This window comes from Varroa destructor, unplaced genomic scaffold, assembly GCF_002443255.2.
Source record: "Varroa destructor unplaced genomic scaffold, Vdes_3.0 BEIS01000007.1, whole genome shotgun sequence".
Taxonomy (NCBI): Eukaryota; Metazoa; Arthropoda; class Arachnida; order Mesostigmata; family Varroidae; genus Varroa; species Varroa destructor.
The window spans coordinates 6,256,862-6,272,825 of NW_019211460.1; the positions used below are offsets into that span (position 1 = coordinate 6,256,862).

The following is a 15,964-nucleotide window of genomic DNA, read 5'->3' on the forward strand; positions in this document are numbered from 1 at the left end:
GCCTTTACAGTCGAAAACTCTATATAAAAGTATTTATTTTAATCCAAATTTTCATCTAAAACAAGCGTAGAGGGAATCAGATCAGGTGTTATCATAATATCGTTCACGTAACGGGTATAAGACAACTCCATGAGAAACGTTTATGAAGTGTAGTGGGTTGCACGTTGATGATAAACGACATAAGACGGGTGATACTTTTACGTGCTTCGACCTCAACACAGCAGAGACATCAAACTTATTATATGGTATATGTTTAACATGATGTTCCGAATTAGCTAAGAAGCACAGATCGAGAAAGATACCACATGGACTAACTGAGAAAAGTTAGCATAGTTTTATGTTTGTTGCGAACAAATCTCGCGAGCTCCAAAATTGAATAACTTTTCAGCTACGAAGCTTGGCCGGTAAATACCCCAGTCTTCTAGAAGCTCGTAGATGAAAACCGATTGAGTTCGCTCTAGAAGATATCAATAGATAGAAGCAGAAGCGTCTCTCAGTCGCCACAATCAATGCTCAGAAAGTTTTTGTTCCTTGAAGGCCATAGCGCTACGAAAATCCATCGAAAATTAGTGAAGATGTTAGGCAATAAGGTTTCCAGAGAAAGCACAGTATGGGCATAGTGTAAACGTCCCAGTAGCGGAGATGGGATTGTGAAGACCAGATGACAGGGCACTGTTGCCATCAAGAGAACTCTGTAAGTTGAAGTGTTGGTCAGCTACAATTGGCATTTAACATGTAATTTGTTACAAATACTAAAACTGGGTATAATAGAGTCCGCTGGAACTAATCGGACTTTAGACCACGCGGATATAATTGCGGTATTTAACTTAAAAAAAAAAGGTCGTGTCGCCTGAAGTGCAATAATAGATATTGCCATAGAAGAAACGCGATTCGATTTCTACCAGCAGTCTGAGAAATGTTAGGCGAGAGGATTACGTTGCCCTAAAGAGAAATCGAGCTCAATGGCAGATTCAAGAAGGTTCTGAAATAAAATGATAGTAATAGTACTTGTAATAAACCGAGCAGGGCGTGACGTCTACGAGATACTCGCCGAAAGGGACAGCGAATACAGCCCACTGTACTGAGTTCCTCAAGAGAGACGTTGCCATGGCAATCGAAGTCGCCGTCTGGTTACTTGACGAAAACGCCAGACCTCAACGTCTTGCTTCAGCTGCTTCCTGGCTTGAGCAAAAAATTGTCTAGCCGTGGCTTCAACGCGTTTATACTCCCGATGCAAGTTCGTGTGGCTACGACGCTTTTGGTATCCCAAAAAGGGCAACTGGTGAGCGAGTGCATCCCAGTATCGATTGACGTCAAGAATCCATAGGGAGAGAAATTACATACGGGAGTGCGAATGAGTTTTATGGCTCTCCGAAAGCTGGTACAAAGCTAGAACAGGCATGTAAAAAAAAAACCAAAGTACGATACCCTTTACGATACATGATGAAAACCATCGTTCTAAGTTAACTGGTTCGAAGATTATTATTCAAGTTTAAAGTCCGTCAGATTCACTTGGAATAGTTTAATGTGTTGATGGACAAATAGCTACTTGTATTAGATTTTGCGACTTGTTCTAAGGTTTGAGGGCAACAGAACGTATTCGTTAATGGATGATTTTAAGGTAAAGGGTAAAGAGCAACATCGTGATTACTGTTAGGTACTGTATTTAAGCCTTTGTGTATATAGATGATTAAGAGGAATGGGCAAATGTATCTATGCGTCAGTGGTATCCATGAATCTTGAAAGCAAGCTCGATTAAGAAAATAGGTAAACCAAAGAAATAAGCTTACTTGGCGACCTGCGTTATAAACTACTATCGTATTTTTTGGGCAAAAAAAATGACAACTCTGAGTGAATCCGACTTTACGACTGGTAGCTAGATTTGTTTCTGACTTGTATCTCCAAGTCACGATACCTTGAAACGATACCGTCCCAACACCACCTGTTTCCATTGACAAAGTGTCGATTAACTCAAATCGACAGCATCTCGACTTTAGGCCAGAATCATGAGAACGCGAAATGAAGATGCCCTTTGACGAGATCGCCGGTGGAATGGAGCAAAGCTAGCGAGAAATTCGTCGACAATGAACAAGTATCGCACAGCGGGAAGTGAGAAATTCTCAGAGAGAGAGAGAGAGAGAGAGAGAGAGGAGCCAGACAGAAGGGGTGTAACGGAAGAGGAGGAAACGGAATTGCATCAGGGATTTTCGACTGATGTTTTAAACTCCGATCAGAAGGATTTTCATGCAATTAAAACACCCTCCGACTGTGTGAATGTTTGATATATAGAGCAGAGTTTAGCCATTATGTATTAGTAGACTATCCAGCACGTGACGCGTGACTTACGACGACGTGAACAATCCTTGACATGCCGTTTCCAATCCTGACAGAACTACCAGACCGTAGATCTATCTAGTCAGTTGAATTGCGTACACATTTCACTCAACCTAAACGTAAGGATGCAATCAATTACAGCGGAAAAAAGAGAGGGAGTCGGAGTGTAGCTACACGCCTCTTTCTTTACGTATAACCCCCCCAAAAGATACGGCTCTTTAGCAGATGGACTGTCCTATCTCTAAAGGAGTTTTATTTCAAAACTCGTATGTTCAGCCTAAGGCCCAAGGTATTTTAAAAGAGAAGCGAAAACTTATAACTAATTACACTGGCCTTTCGACTGCATGCATGAATTGAAAGCGTATATAATACTATTAGGATAATACCTCAGAAAGACGCGTTTCGAAGAACATTGCTAATATATTTATGTTATTGAAATTTGTTTTGCGAGAGATTTTTCCTAAGAGCAAAAAAAAATTTGTATTACAAAACCGTCGTTATTAGATATACAAAGAGCGGGCGCAGCCTCAAAGAGGAACAGCTCACCCTTAAAAATTACCTCACCTAAAAAGATCTGTACTCACATGAGGATTGCAAATAATATTTTAAAATGTCCTCATCTCATAATCGCTGTTCCTCAATAACACGTAAATATCTATAGGTAGGCTTGTACTCATCCAACACGGATGACGTTCTTTTATCGGAAAAATAAGTAATATCAGTGTGTAGAAACGCTTTATGCGAGCGGGTAAGTTTCAATTGATCCAAAAACAGACATTTGTCGAATCGATATCTTTTGTCATTTTTTTAGACGTCTGCTAACGTTCGCATCTACTGCCTGCCTGCCCCTACCGGGTGCAAAATAGAATAGTATTTACCTATCATAAGGCACAATTAGACAGGTTACCTGCATTGTTGATCTGGCACTTTGCCTACTATGTGCTGAAGGAACGTCGGTGGCTACTGCCGCTCGCGAGCGCGGTCTTAAGTCCTAATAAGTAATCTATCCTTAAGTGAAGTACGTAAACAGAGAGAAAATAGAGAACACTGGTCAAAGAGCCGCTACGAGTAATTTTCGAAATTATTCTAACTGAAAAAAAAAAAGGTTTCTTAAGTAATACTAACAAAAATAGAAACTTATGGACAAGATACAAGTTCGGCTGTCGAATATTTTTTCGATAGACAGTTGCCGCACTCATTTCACTTCTGGTATAGGCGCTGTAGCTTAAGCATTATAGCCACACCTTCAGTTCGATGTATACCGTATATATACAGAACCTATGAATTTTTTTATGAAGTAATGAAATATGTTGAAACGACGCAACAACAAGTTGAAACGAAATGAAATACTAGTATACTTACTTTGTCAATTACTATAATTATTTGACAGGAATGCTAACCGGTCGCCTAAGGTCTAGGCACACATAGCGCGTCAATCATCATGGCCACCGAACTGAGACACTAAATTGGTCAACATTAGCTTCACTCTACTTCAAAACGAACACATTGGTCACAGATACGTGTTGACGGATGACCTACGTTGTGTTAATTATTATTATCATCATCGTCTCGTCACTTTTCGTATCGGCAGCATCTGAATGGTAAGGCCAATAACAGCACTTACCTATGAGGTACGTCGTGCTAGCGTTTTAGATTCGTCGGCAGCTCACGCCGAGTACTTCTCTCCCCCTGCCTTGCCGGTTTCGACGCTGTGCACAGCGGATGCCGCGCGCGCACGCGAGCTCACCGCACTGTATCCCCCACTTCCTTTCGAGCCACGACGCTTCAACCGATAGCGCTTCTCTGTCACGCTTCGCTGTTCGTCTTCACTGTCCGTATTCCTTTTCGTCTGCTTATTTTCTGTTGTGTCAAAAAAGGAATGTCCGATCTTCTGGGGGCATTCGTTGCGGTGGGGCACCGACCTCATCTGGGGAGTGCCTTCAGCCGCTCTGCTATTTCTGTTACTTATTGCGTTACCGCTGCTGTTACCTCTATCGCTATCGTCATCCAATTGTTATCGCAGGAATGGCGCAATGATAATGCTAGGTTTTTTTTGAGGAAAAATATTTTAATGGCCTAGTTAGCTGTCTGTAGTTTCGCGATAGTGGTGACTAGCGAACAAGCCTGACTATCAATCAAGTGAGACCGATTCTGAAGAAAGGTGCGAAATTAGTCTTCCGCCGACGAGGACGACGACGCGCTAAGTATCTGATAAAAATAAGAAACATACCGTGAGTGTTTTGCGCGAAGCTGCGTAGCAGACGAATGATTTTCTCGCTTATAGGGGCTCTAATTACGGGCTCACTTATTTGATACGCCGGGAACGATTTCCAATTTTTAGACAGCAAAACAAGTAGTGCTAGTTTATTGATACTGTACATTTAAAGAAGCCATCGCATAAAAATGGGTTCTCGTGACTCGGTATACAGGTATACTAATTTCGAATACAACCTAAGCAAAATTTATCTAACCGTTTGAAACGCATGCGTGTTGTTGAAAGAAAAACCCATATTAAAATTATGCTGTTGTTTTTTTCTATAAGATATTTTCGTTGAAGACTACTGATAATCTTATCAGGGCAGCGTGGGTTTATCATACAATTTCAGTGAGTGCGCAAATATCGCCTTGCGACACGGTTCGTTTTCGTGCAATCATCTTCAAGTACATCCAGTTGTACGTATATGAGCAGTCTCTTTCTGTGTCATTTCTGAGCTTTGTTATGCCCTATTTAGTGGATTTTGCTTAATTTTTGCAAGCACTTTCCGGTCTGAGCTTTTAGTTTCTTGCCCTCCTTCCAATGGGAGTTTTCCAAATAGCTTTGTCATGCCATTAGTAAACGTTGTTGATTAGTGTTTGCTTTGCGTCTGCCATGTCCTTACTCTGTCCTAATTAGAAGACGATCAGTGCAAAAAGAAACATCCGAGGCGACCAGCGTCAATTCTAGTAGCATCCTCGCAGGATCAGAAAGAAAGTACAAGTTTTGCACTGGTCAAATTATTTTACCTGCCAATTTAAACTTAATTAGTTAAAAGCTTTATTTTCGCTATACAATAATCACCCATTCGAATACGTCCAAGAGAATCAACTACCTCCTATTTTCATCCATTAGAGAACATTGCTCCCAAATAATTGTCAATACCATTGTGCCTGATTTCGCTCAAAATTGAGGACCTTCCAACCGGATGAACGTACGAACCCGTCATATAGCGTGCCTAATATCACCATACACAACCATGCATATGCTCTGACTTCGTGCTCACTTATGAGGTCAAGCTTCAATATATACATGTATGTTTTTTCATTTCTTTTCATTTAAATATTTTATGCTTAATAAATCTTCAGCACTTTTTCTGTCTTAGCAAGAAAATAAACGAGGGAAACACTTCAGCTAAATAAATACTTAGTCATATATTTATATTTAAGCGACCACGGTTCAGGCGACTACCCGAGAAATCGTAGCTTGCCTCGTTCCCTGAGTATTTCAGAAAGTTAGTCCTTCAGTTCTATATACGTTTTGCCATACAGCTGTCACTCGGCCTTATAACTGACACACCGCCGCCGGGGGCGGCTACGACGCCAAGTTTTTTGTACCCAAATGCAATTTGTCTGACTTAAGTTTGTTCGAACGGGATAAGACTAAAGACGAATAGCAGCAGTTCCTGCTGTCGACGAGTAATAATGTCTTTTGTTATATTGACAATTATTTACCTATCCGTTCACGTGTATAGATTTGTGCGTATGTATATATATATATGTTTATCCATTTACGCGTGAAGTGTATCTTCCTAGCTAGCGGCGGCTTGCTTCATCGGTACACTTAACCTCACCGTCGATGCTGTTGGTGGCGCCATTAGCGGCCGCTGTTAGAGACAAGTACCTATATAACTTCTGAAGTCAGCGGGCGGGCTAGAGAACGAACAAGCGACGACCGATTCGCGGCGCGACCGTTCACTTGAAGCTGATTCGCCGTTTAAACATGTAGCATAGAGCATAGAACGCACTGCAATCTACTTGTCAACGGCTTCTTGTGCAGCGAAACCGATCCGCGATGCATGACGATGGATGAGCTAAGATCGACGACATTGATGAATATCTAACGAACGAAAATATCTGCGGAGGACCACCGACTCAAAGTTCGTTCTTGTGTGTTCAGCAGCCATCCGACGAGCGCGGTTTTAACAACTCAGCGAAAAACTAAGATGAAACATTAAAAACAAAATTTCTACCGTCAATACGACACGAGTACGTCGTTAATGATAAAGATATGGGAAAATATTGACATATTACTCAGGAGATGGGGGAGTGTTTATACAGTTTGCGCTGTGTGCGTACGTGGTCTACGTGGTTTGAGCATATACTGTACCTATGCTTGGTTGTCGTTGCCGTCCCGAAGTGGCATGCCCCACTTCAACGCCTGCATGTGTCACGTCGTAACTTACGTACCGTGTCACTGCCGCGATAAAGGGGTTGGTATGCAGTAGATAGAAAACACTGAACATAAAAGAGAAATCAATAACTGCTGTAAACGAATACTGAGTGGTTTGTAGAAGAAAAATCAATGGCGCACATACGTTTTTACGCAGGGCTATTTTGGAAGGGTTTGAATTAAGGACAAATATGGCTTTGCTGTAGGAGATGGCCACCGCTAACTGTGAACCCCTTCGGTCGAAGTATTTTCAACGTACTCTGCCATGATTTTTGATTGTGATTATTGCCGTGAAAGCTTTACATCAAGGCATCGTTGGATGAACTTGTCGACTTATGAGGGTCCCGCACGACGTTAGTTGACTGCTTCGACATTCAGCCACTGTATCCTATACGCACTGCTGCTTTTATGTTGTCTGACCGTCTACTGCGTCGCTTCCGATATACCCCCTGCAAGGAGAACATTCAATAATAACAGCGATACATGCCATTTCTAATTTGCCGCAGACAAAAAAATCTACAAATCAATAGGCAAGATATCCCTCTACATGTCTGTACACAGAATGTATTTCGTCTGAACAGTACAGCTTTTCGATTTCTTTTGGCAATTGCAACACGAGGAAATGTTTGCAAAGTTCCCGAAAAAAGCCCGATCAGCCAGTAACTTATGCCCAACGTCTGTTCACTGATCGTGCGGCATCAAGCAACAGTTAAAAAACAAAATTTCAACCAATAAAAGACTTATCCTTTCTACTGATAGAGACTGGCGTAAATGAGTGCCGGTAAAACTTACACAACTATACCAGCTAAGCGTTGCCATGAATGGATTGCTTTTGACAGCCCTTGTTTCAACTGGCGCTACCTGACAGGTCTAGGCTTATCCTATCAGCATTTAGAGAAATATCAAAGATACATACGCCTATGATATATCTATGGCGATCGCTATGAGAAAACAAAAAAAATCGATCTAACGTCTGATAGAAAGTCTTCTGTTATCATTTCCCTATTCCTCGTAAAAACTGCGACTCGACGATGCCAATGCGTTGCAATCGAGGCTATTCATTAGAGGACATAAAGCTAATCGTAAGAGTGCTAAGGCTAGCATAAAATTCAAGCTTGACGTTAGGCATTAAGCGAACAGCGTCGAGAAACGTCCGTCCACGCGTAGCGAAACAAGCTTGGCTGAGGTGGGACTTTCTCTATTCAGAAGATCTATTCAGATTTGATTTAGGACGATGACACATGAAAGGGTAGGCACCTAATCGTGGATGCAGTGAGACACGGACCTAATACCAGCGGCCTTCGTATGCCGTACAGGCGAATATAGCCCTTTACTGTACTAACATACTTTCAGCAGGTAGCGAAATAGATCGAGGCGAGTGTTAGAAAATATACTATTTTCTGTTTCTATCTCTATCATTGTACTATTTCTATATGCATCTGCAATTCTTCAACTGATATGGCATTATTTTGTCTCCGTTACGATGTGATAAAACTGGCAAAAACTATTTTTCGAGCTGAGCTATAGGAACCGGGCGATACAATGTCCCACAGGACGATGTTCAAACAATTCAGACATGGCTTTCTTTAAGATGAAGACAAGTGATATTTTGATACAGTAAGACACGCTTAATAATTTCTCATAGATTTCTCATGCTTTTTCAGTTACCGATCATCTGGTACGCAATACATTATTGAATCTAGTGTGATCGGTTATTTGATAACAATGTACCAAATAAAGGGTATATAACTATATGGTATTTTGTCTTGGCCAAACAATTGCAAGCTTTTTATATCTTACACTTCTACTAGCTAATAGATTTAGTTAGTCTAGTTAATAGTACTTCATATATATTTATAGTACTTAAAGCCGCCATCCTTCACATACCTTGTGGCTTCATCATCTAACAGACTTTGCTTCAGAAAAAAAGAACATTTGAAGCTTAATACGATTAAAGAGGACAGAGTTGAAACGTATCTATAGCCTACCTCTGAGCGGCTTATTTAAGATATTCTTCTATTTAAATATCTGTTTTATTAATATTATGTCTTTAGGATGCGGTGCAAGCCCATTAACATCAACTGGTGACTTTAGGTCCCGCTAACGACACATAAGTAGTACATACGTTTTTTTTTCTTATCCAATGACGTTTCGACCGAAATACTTTTCGTCAGCTACTGGCACAGAAAATACCATTGCGGAATCGGTGGTCGGGGCAGCACCTATAAGCTTACTGTGATCAATTATAGGATTTGTTGGCTATCATTAGAAACCACATTAAACATAACGTTGCTAAGATCAAACAAGTTGATATTTATTGAATCCGTATATCGTTAGTTTAGTTACGCAAGCGTATCATAGAACGCTTGAGTCTGGAAAGTACCGGAACAGGACATTAAACGCTAAATTTCCTTTTATCGTGAGGGATGGGTTAGTGGTCCAGACAACGAGGCGCTTTGCTATTGAAGACGCTTGTTTTCTAAACAACAACAACAACAATAGTTACAATGGATTTGCTGATCGATCAGTAATAATAGGATAGCTATAATGTCCTTTTCTGAAAATGCCATCCACAAACTGAAGTTTCGAAGAACCAGGAAAAGGTTATCATTGATGCACAATTACTACATTTGAGTGTATCTGTGGCTACGGCAGCGGTTCAACGCTGGCACACTCATGATAGCCCGAAGCAACCGGTCTATTCTATAAGCCTTATAGCAATTTTACTACTTCGGCCTTTTATATAATACGAGCAAGGGATGACGTGAAATATATTGAACTCCTCTTGGAGACAGCTATCTGTTTGCCATCAGGTGGCAGGCCTCTACTTTCAAGTACATGTAAATACGAAGAAAGAGGTTTGCCTCTAATCCAGTACATCAGAATGAAGCTTTGTCGTATTGATGTTGTCTAGATATTTCCAATAACAATTAAATTGTGAGCTGCAAATGGAGTACTCTAGTGGATAGATAGTTTTACCTATATCTTCTACATAAGATAGCTTCATAAGTTTTTGCATGAATAGAAGCGTCCGACTAAGACGAACAGTATAGGCTACCACCTCACAATGTGTGATTATGAAGTTGTCTGAATAATTAAACTCTATAATTGCGAATAGGTCTAATAGCTAAGCCGTCAGATGGAACAAGCCGTTCGGCTTTATACTACAGTCGATTGATTTTCAATCATTTTTCTCTAATGAACCTGTACGCGTATCTAGTTCATCAATGCGTCGCGTTCCTGATCGCACTGGAAAGATCGGATAGTCATACATTGAACGGAAACGCCACTTGGCGACATATGGTTGGGGCTACGACCGGGACCCTACGGTCGAAAACCAAGCAATAAACTCTGTTACAGAAATCAACCGTACGCGGGATCGTGAACGCGGCTGATGGCTGACCAGGGATATTACCGTCAGCCAGCCGCTACCAATAAAAATCAGATGTTCTGGGCTGATTTATGAAGCTCGGCGTCAAAACTGAGTCACATACCGACCTCCCACTTCTGTAAATACAGGATAAGTTTGCAAATCGTTTAGTGAGATAAATCCAAATAAAGTAAGGGAAAACCGAAAAATATCCTTTGGCAGTGCAAGTGCTCCCGCAATGAGTAATGAAGTCTGTTAAAGGCTAATAGATTTGCGGTGGCCAATGTGTCTTTAGTAGAACCACCTTCAAAACAAGCAAACGGCGGTTAGAAAACCCACGCTAACGTGCAAATAATCTAACCGGCGATTGTAATCCTTGTGAGAAAGCAACATAAGTTTACTCTAAAAGCTAGTATTCTGTATCATTACTTTAATTACATTTTAGTTTCGTTTAGAATACCTGTTCATTCATTGTTGCTGCCTGACCTTTCTGTAGATATTTCTGGATATGCTAAGATCTACCATAGTGCATTATTAGTGGTTAACTAGCCGCTTCTGGGGAGCATGTCTTAAATGCTCTCCCGGATGAACCCGATTTTAGGCCATCATATAGTCCTATTCAAACAGATACGTAAACACGAACCCTTCGAAGGTAAAAAGAGTCCAATCGAGTTTTTCGCATTGAGTTTCATTGAATGTCAATATGAATTCAAAGATTACGGAACAAAACAGTGTATCTATCTACGCCAACAAAAACAACATGTGTCCTCTCTTGCCACCCCCGGACCTTCTCGAATTCTCCTTCGCCCATTTTCCCTCTCTTTAGCTCTCTATCTATCGATCTGTATGTGCGGCGTGGCTTGTCTTCGGCGACGCCTACCTTTGATGACGTCTCCATTTAAGAGAAATTACGTTTGTAAAGCAGCGGCGGTGGAGGCATTTGGTGCGAGCCGGCCAGCAGACCGGGCTCACGACAACAACAGCAATATTCAGGACGAACATTCGATGTGACCGCGGACGCGCACAAAAAGGTACGCGTTTTACCGCTTTCGAGCAAGATCCTGAACGAGATCGGACAGCTCAACGGCGCCAGCGGTGGCGTCGGCCGCTACGGTGACGAAGATGATAACGACGGCGACGACCTGCTTAAAAGGCAGAAAAAAACTAAGCCGTAAATCTTCCTTTTTCAAGACACAGGTATCAAAGAGTACTGTATGTAGGATGCTGCCGGCTGCGGCGAAGAAGCACCAGTCAGAACTGATAATGTTAGTGACGCCGAAAGAAGCTGCTGCAATTCCTCTTTGATAATGAATGATTGTAAATAGTACATGTGTAGTGCCATAATCAAGCGAGTAACAGCCAACAGAAAAGGGGGGAACAAGGGAAAAAGAAGCCGTTTACCCAAACAAGACAGCGGCGTCATCGGGCACTCGGCCGAAAAATCACAGTTTCAATTATAGAAATAAAGTCGCAGACGGAATGTCCTGCTTAGAGAATGTTGGTAGCGAGGACGCCGATTCTTCGATAACGTCAATCCGTTACCTAAAGATTAACGATTGTAGAAGAGAAATAAGTATTAATGGCCGCACTGAAGGGTATGATCTATAAAGTGGTAACTAGGCGGTCAGTGCAGCGTAAATGGCCCAGCTAAGAAGGATACGCCGAGGGTTTTCAATAATCAGTAGGGCTCCGTTATGCAAATTACGCATGTATCTGTTTTACAGCCAACATTGTAACGTTTGATTTATTGCTCTAATAAAATTGTATAAAGTTGCGCCTACAAAAGTTCCACTGTAAGAGTTTACTCAGTTGCTTTTTTTCTTTTTTTTTTTTTTTTTTTAATTGAATTCACTGCCATTCAGAGATGTTGGGTTAGGTTTGGGATTAACAGCTGACCAGGTTTGGGGTCTATAAAAATCTCATAACACTGGCAAAACTAACCACTAAGAGAATCGGACCCAAAGGCTGTTGGGATAGCTGCGACGCCAGGCGTTCCTCAAGGTTCTTGCCCCTTCACGATGGTCGGATGTTGTATCGAGCTTGTTTACTTTCTGTAACTTATTGTGCTCCGCAAGAGAAACATGCACCAGTAGCTTGACATTAAACCTCATATCCTCCCAGCCAGATTATCAACACGAGTCGGCAGCAATGTAAAGCAATGTTGGAGAAATGCTATAAACCTTAGCTTTATTCAATTGTAATACAGATTTTATTAAATTGTAATATATCACGTTATACAGCTGTATAACTTATATATAGCTTGTATAAGCTGTAGCATTTCAGGGGACCCACAAAGCGTGTATTTCCGAGAAGTTAAGGGAACCTTTCTTTCCCATGTGGCAGTGTTCAGTGTCACGGTTCTTTTCCCCTTGGCGATTGCATGTAACTGACAACGTTACAACTGTAACATCTGAAACAGAAGATCTTCAATCGTGTATTATATAATATTATATTATATACGTTTTTGTAGTTCCGTTCGCTAACAATTTATGGAAGGAGTACAAGCTGCGTCTAGCAAAAAGGTCCAATACAAGCTAAATACTTACTTGAAGTCTGTCAAAGGTCGCGTTTTTGGAAATGTTACGAATAAAAAAGAATTCATAAACATCAATGACGGGATCTTGCAGAGTCTGCCTGGCGCTGAAGTCTAACCGAAAGGCGATTTTTTTAGAAATATGTTTATTTAGCCGACTACAAAACGCTACTTCAACATAATGTTGTTATCAGCTTCATTTTAAAGTCTCCGTCTTACCAATTCAGGATAAATTCAAATATTGATTGTAGTAATTGTGAGCTAGCGATGGGGTAACAATGATAGTCGTCGAAAGAATAGCTACTGGAACGCTCCATGTTATGAATCAATAGGTTATTCTGAGCTCCATTCAACCCTCAGAATGGCGTATTTACGTACGTTAAACAGATTAGACCTGAGAATCATATCATTTTTTTCCCGGTTTTATCGTTTTAAGCATGAAAGTAGCTATTTGCAAGGGACATATAGACGTACGCATGCCAGGCAGAAGCTCAAGTTAGGAAAAAAAAGTTACACTAACGCATTTGTCACCAGAGATGTATATACAGTCCGATTTAGGAAGTAATGGAGAACAGCTCCATGCACATTTATGGGTCTAAGGAGATCCGATACAAGCGTATCGGATCTCCTTAGATAAAGGTAAATGTGAATTCTTAGTTTCCAGGCTTACTATTCCCGAGGTTAATATTGCAAGGATGGATGGCTGGCTGGCTGGCTCGTGAACCATGATTTACAAATTTTATCGACGGAAATAGGCTGAATGTAAATTAAAGACGACACTGTCGTTTGCGGCCCTATCCACTGCCGATAGATTTTCAGTTCCAACTACGGGTATCTGTTGAGAATCAGTGGTTAAGGATCGTCCGTGTGTTGTAGTTGTAGCTATGTGCAGAATCGCTTATCTCGCCTGTCGTGCTGATCTATACGGGCTTAATTCCATTTTGTTAATGACTGAAGCGTTAATTTTTTTCGTCTTTCCATTTGGTATGCCGTAGCACATAGGACCAGAGCTCTTACCCTACATAGCACTGGCTGTTTATCGGAAACAGTTCGCCCTATATGATCATAGGCCTAATAAACAGGGGCCAACGCAACGTGAAGTATCATGAAGCGACTGATATCGTAGATAGTTTTTTCAAGCTCTACTGCTGAAGCGGAGTTTCATTTAATAGGGCAAGTTTCTAAGGCATTATCCGAGTTGAATTTTAACAATCGTGATAACGATATCACAGTTCGATCGATAATTAACGTTTCGCTATCCGAAAGACTAGTTTCAATATGAGCAGTTTTCACATCTCCAGTTGTGCTTTTCTTTGACACGGTTGATTAATCGTCGTTTTCCGAAGCGCGCTGCCGTGGCGCAGGGAAATCGTTCGAAATGACCCTCAAAGCTCTCGATAAGATACAAGAATTTGTTCAATAAAATCATGAGTACGCTATCGTAAAGGCAGATGTTAATTAGTATGTAGCACAAATGCGTACCGCATTTAATACGATTTCACGTTTTCAATGATATGAACGGATTACTTTCTGTTACGGAAGTTGTCTGAAACCAGAGGCTCAATCGTCGAACCTATCGCGCCCGTTGTGCTGAATAGTACCGAATACTTTTGTCCTGGGTTTGTTGACTTGGGCTGGGTCGTCGTAACGATATCAACCAGCCATCGAGCGTCGTCGAGTAGAGGAGCGCAGATCGAGTGGGCTTTCGATTAACGTCGAACAAACATGCCTGGACCATCCCATTATTGTCCCGCTGAAATTCAGCACCCTTCACGGCATTGAGTTAAACGTAGAGCCTTTCAGGCTTACTGAGGTAAATTTTAAAGCTATGCGTCCGGATGCCAAAATTATTGTGTCGACTGTTTAGGAGGATTACCGGCTTGCTCTTCTTTGAAAGAGCCTGATCTCGTTTTAACCACTAGCTAATCTTCTATTATTCACAAACAGCTAAGAGCCTTCCTTCTCAAATCTCGCGCTTTGTTTTTTCGAGCTTATTTTAAGCTGCACCAGACTCAAAGCCGTTTGGCGTCCCATCTAACGAATCGCTCACGATCAAACGTTCCATTAGAACGAATACTATTTATATGACAAAATGCTGTATTAGGTTTTGCCGCAAGCTCATTTACCGAAAACCACGTTGTCTTGCTTCAAATGAACTTCGTACGTATTCATCGTCACTGTTAGAAACTTCATGTCACTCGTCAGCAGATGCATGATCATGACGCACGCTGCCGACAAAGATGATATGCCGATACCGTTTTATTTTGGATCCGTGTATGGGCTGTCCAATTTTACTATTTCCATATTCAATCGACGTGGGCCACGACTGTCGCTTGGCGAGAGCTTATCCTTTAATTCGGGCGAAAATCGACATAAACCAATTACCAAAAAAAAAAAAAAAAGCATTTTTCAGTCGTTTTCTCAGTTTCAGCTTATGCTTTCCTCTCATCCTAAATTATACACCGAAATAGGAAAAATCCAGAGCGTGTTCAGAACATGCTGCATTGAGTACACAAGAAAGACGCAGAGGGCAGGCAAGTATTTGAAAAAGTGCCAAAATATATTATTTAACCAAATAGATAGACAGCGCATCTGGTAACGTCCAGTTAACTTTAACGACTTGGTGGAAAAGCTTAAACGACTAATTGCGCACAATCTCGTAGAATAGGTTGTTGAAACTGAAGCTGAATAGAAATAATGGAACGATTTTTGCCCAGGTCTAAGAAAAACGTGGGTCAATAGCTCGACAGTTATTGTACATTAATCCTGCAAAGTCATACTCACTTGAAGATGTCTCGTGGGTCTGTGAGTGCAAAGTGGTGCTTGTTTTGCTATCCGAACAGCATACTCGGTAGGCCCATTTTGATCGGCTGTAACATTATGCAATGCCCATCTGCAGATTGTAATGTACGCATTATTTTCATTAGCTAAAAGCTATTTACTACAAAAATATTAGACTAAAGGAATCAGGCATGTTAAGGTTCATGAAGTCTATTCAGTCAAAGATGAACGAGGCACCCGCTTAGGTCACAATTGTATAATGTTAGTGTTAAAGCCCTGCATTAACAGCACAATTCGATCAGTGGTCTGTATTATTTGAGCTTAAAGTGAGGAGTGTCGCAGCCTCCCTCGGCGCCGCCATGTATACACGTACGTACAGTGCAGTGGAGACGAACCAGACTGGTGTGAGTCCATGAGGTCATGGCTGGGTATATTCTATAGAGCCGTCTCGCTATGATCCGAAACCAAGGCCTAACGGGCGCAGCGGGGGCGTTTGGCCCGACAAACGATTCTCTCGTAA

The 15,964-nt window shown here is 41.3% G+C and overlaps 2 long non-coding RNA genes across 2 annotated transcripts; both read right to left on the reverse strand.

Moving 5' to 3' along the window:
- Window positions 1-4,845: 4,845 nt before the first annotated feature.
- LOC147754238 (uncharacterized) lies at window positions 4,846-11,264 on the reverse strand. The gene is made up of 3 exons (XR_015317061.1): window positions 11,011-11,264; window positions 6,698-7,209; window positions 4,846-6,528 (listed from the first exon to the last, which is right to left on the reverse strand). It is a non-coding gene; the product is annotated as an uncharacterized LOC147754238 (long non-coding RNA).
- A 196-nt stretch (window positions 11,265-11,460) lies between these two features.
- On the reverse strand, window positions 11,461-15,530 carry LOC147754239 (uncharacterized). The gene is made up of 3 exons (XR_015317219.1): window positions 15,448-15,530; window positions 12,072-15,012; window positions 11,461-11,672 (listed from the first exon to the last, which is right to left on the reverse strand). It is a non-coding gene; the product is annotated as an uncharacterized LOC147754239 (long non-coding RNA).
- Between the last annotated feature and the right edge of the window lie 434 nt (window positions 15,531-15,964).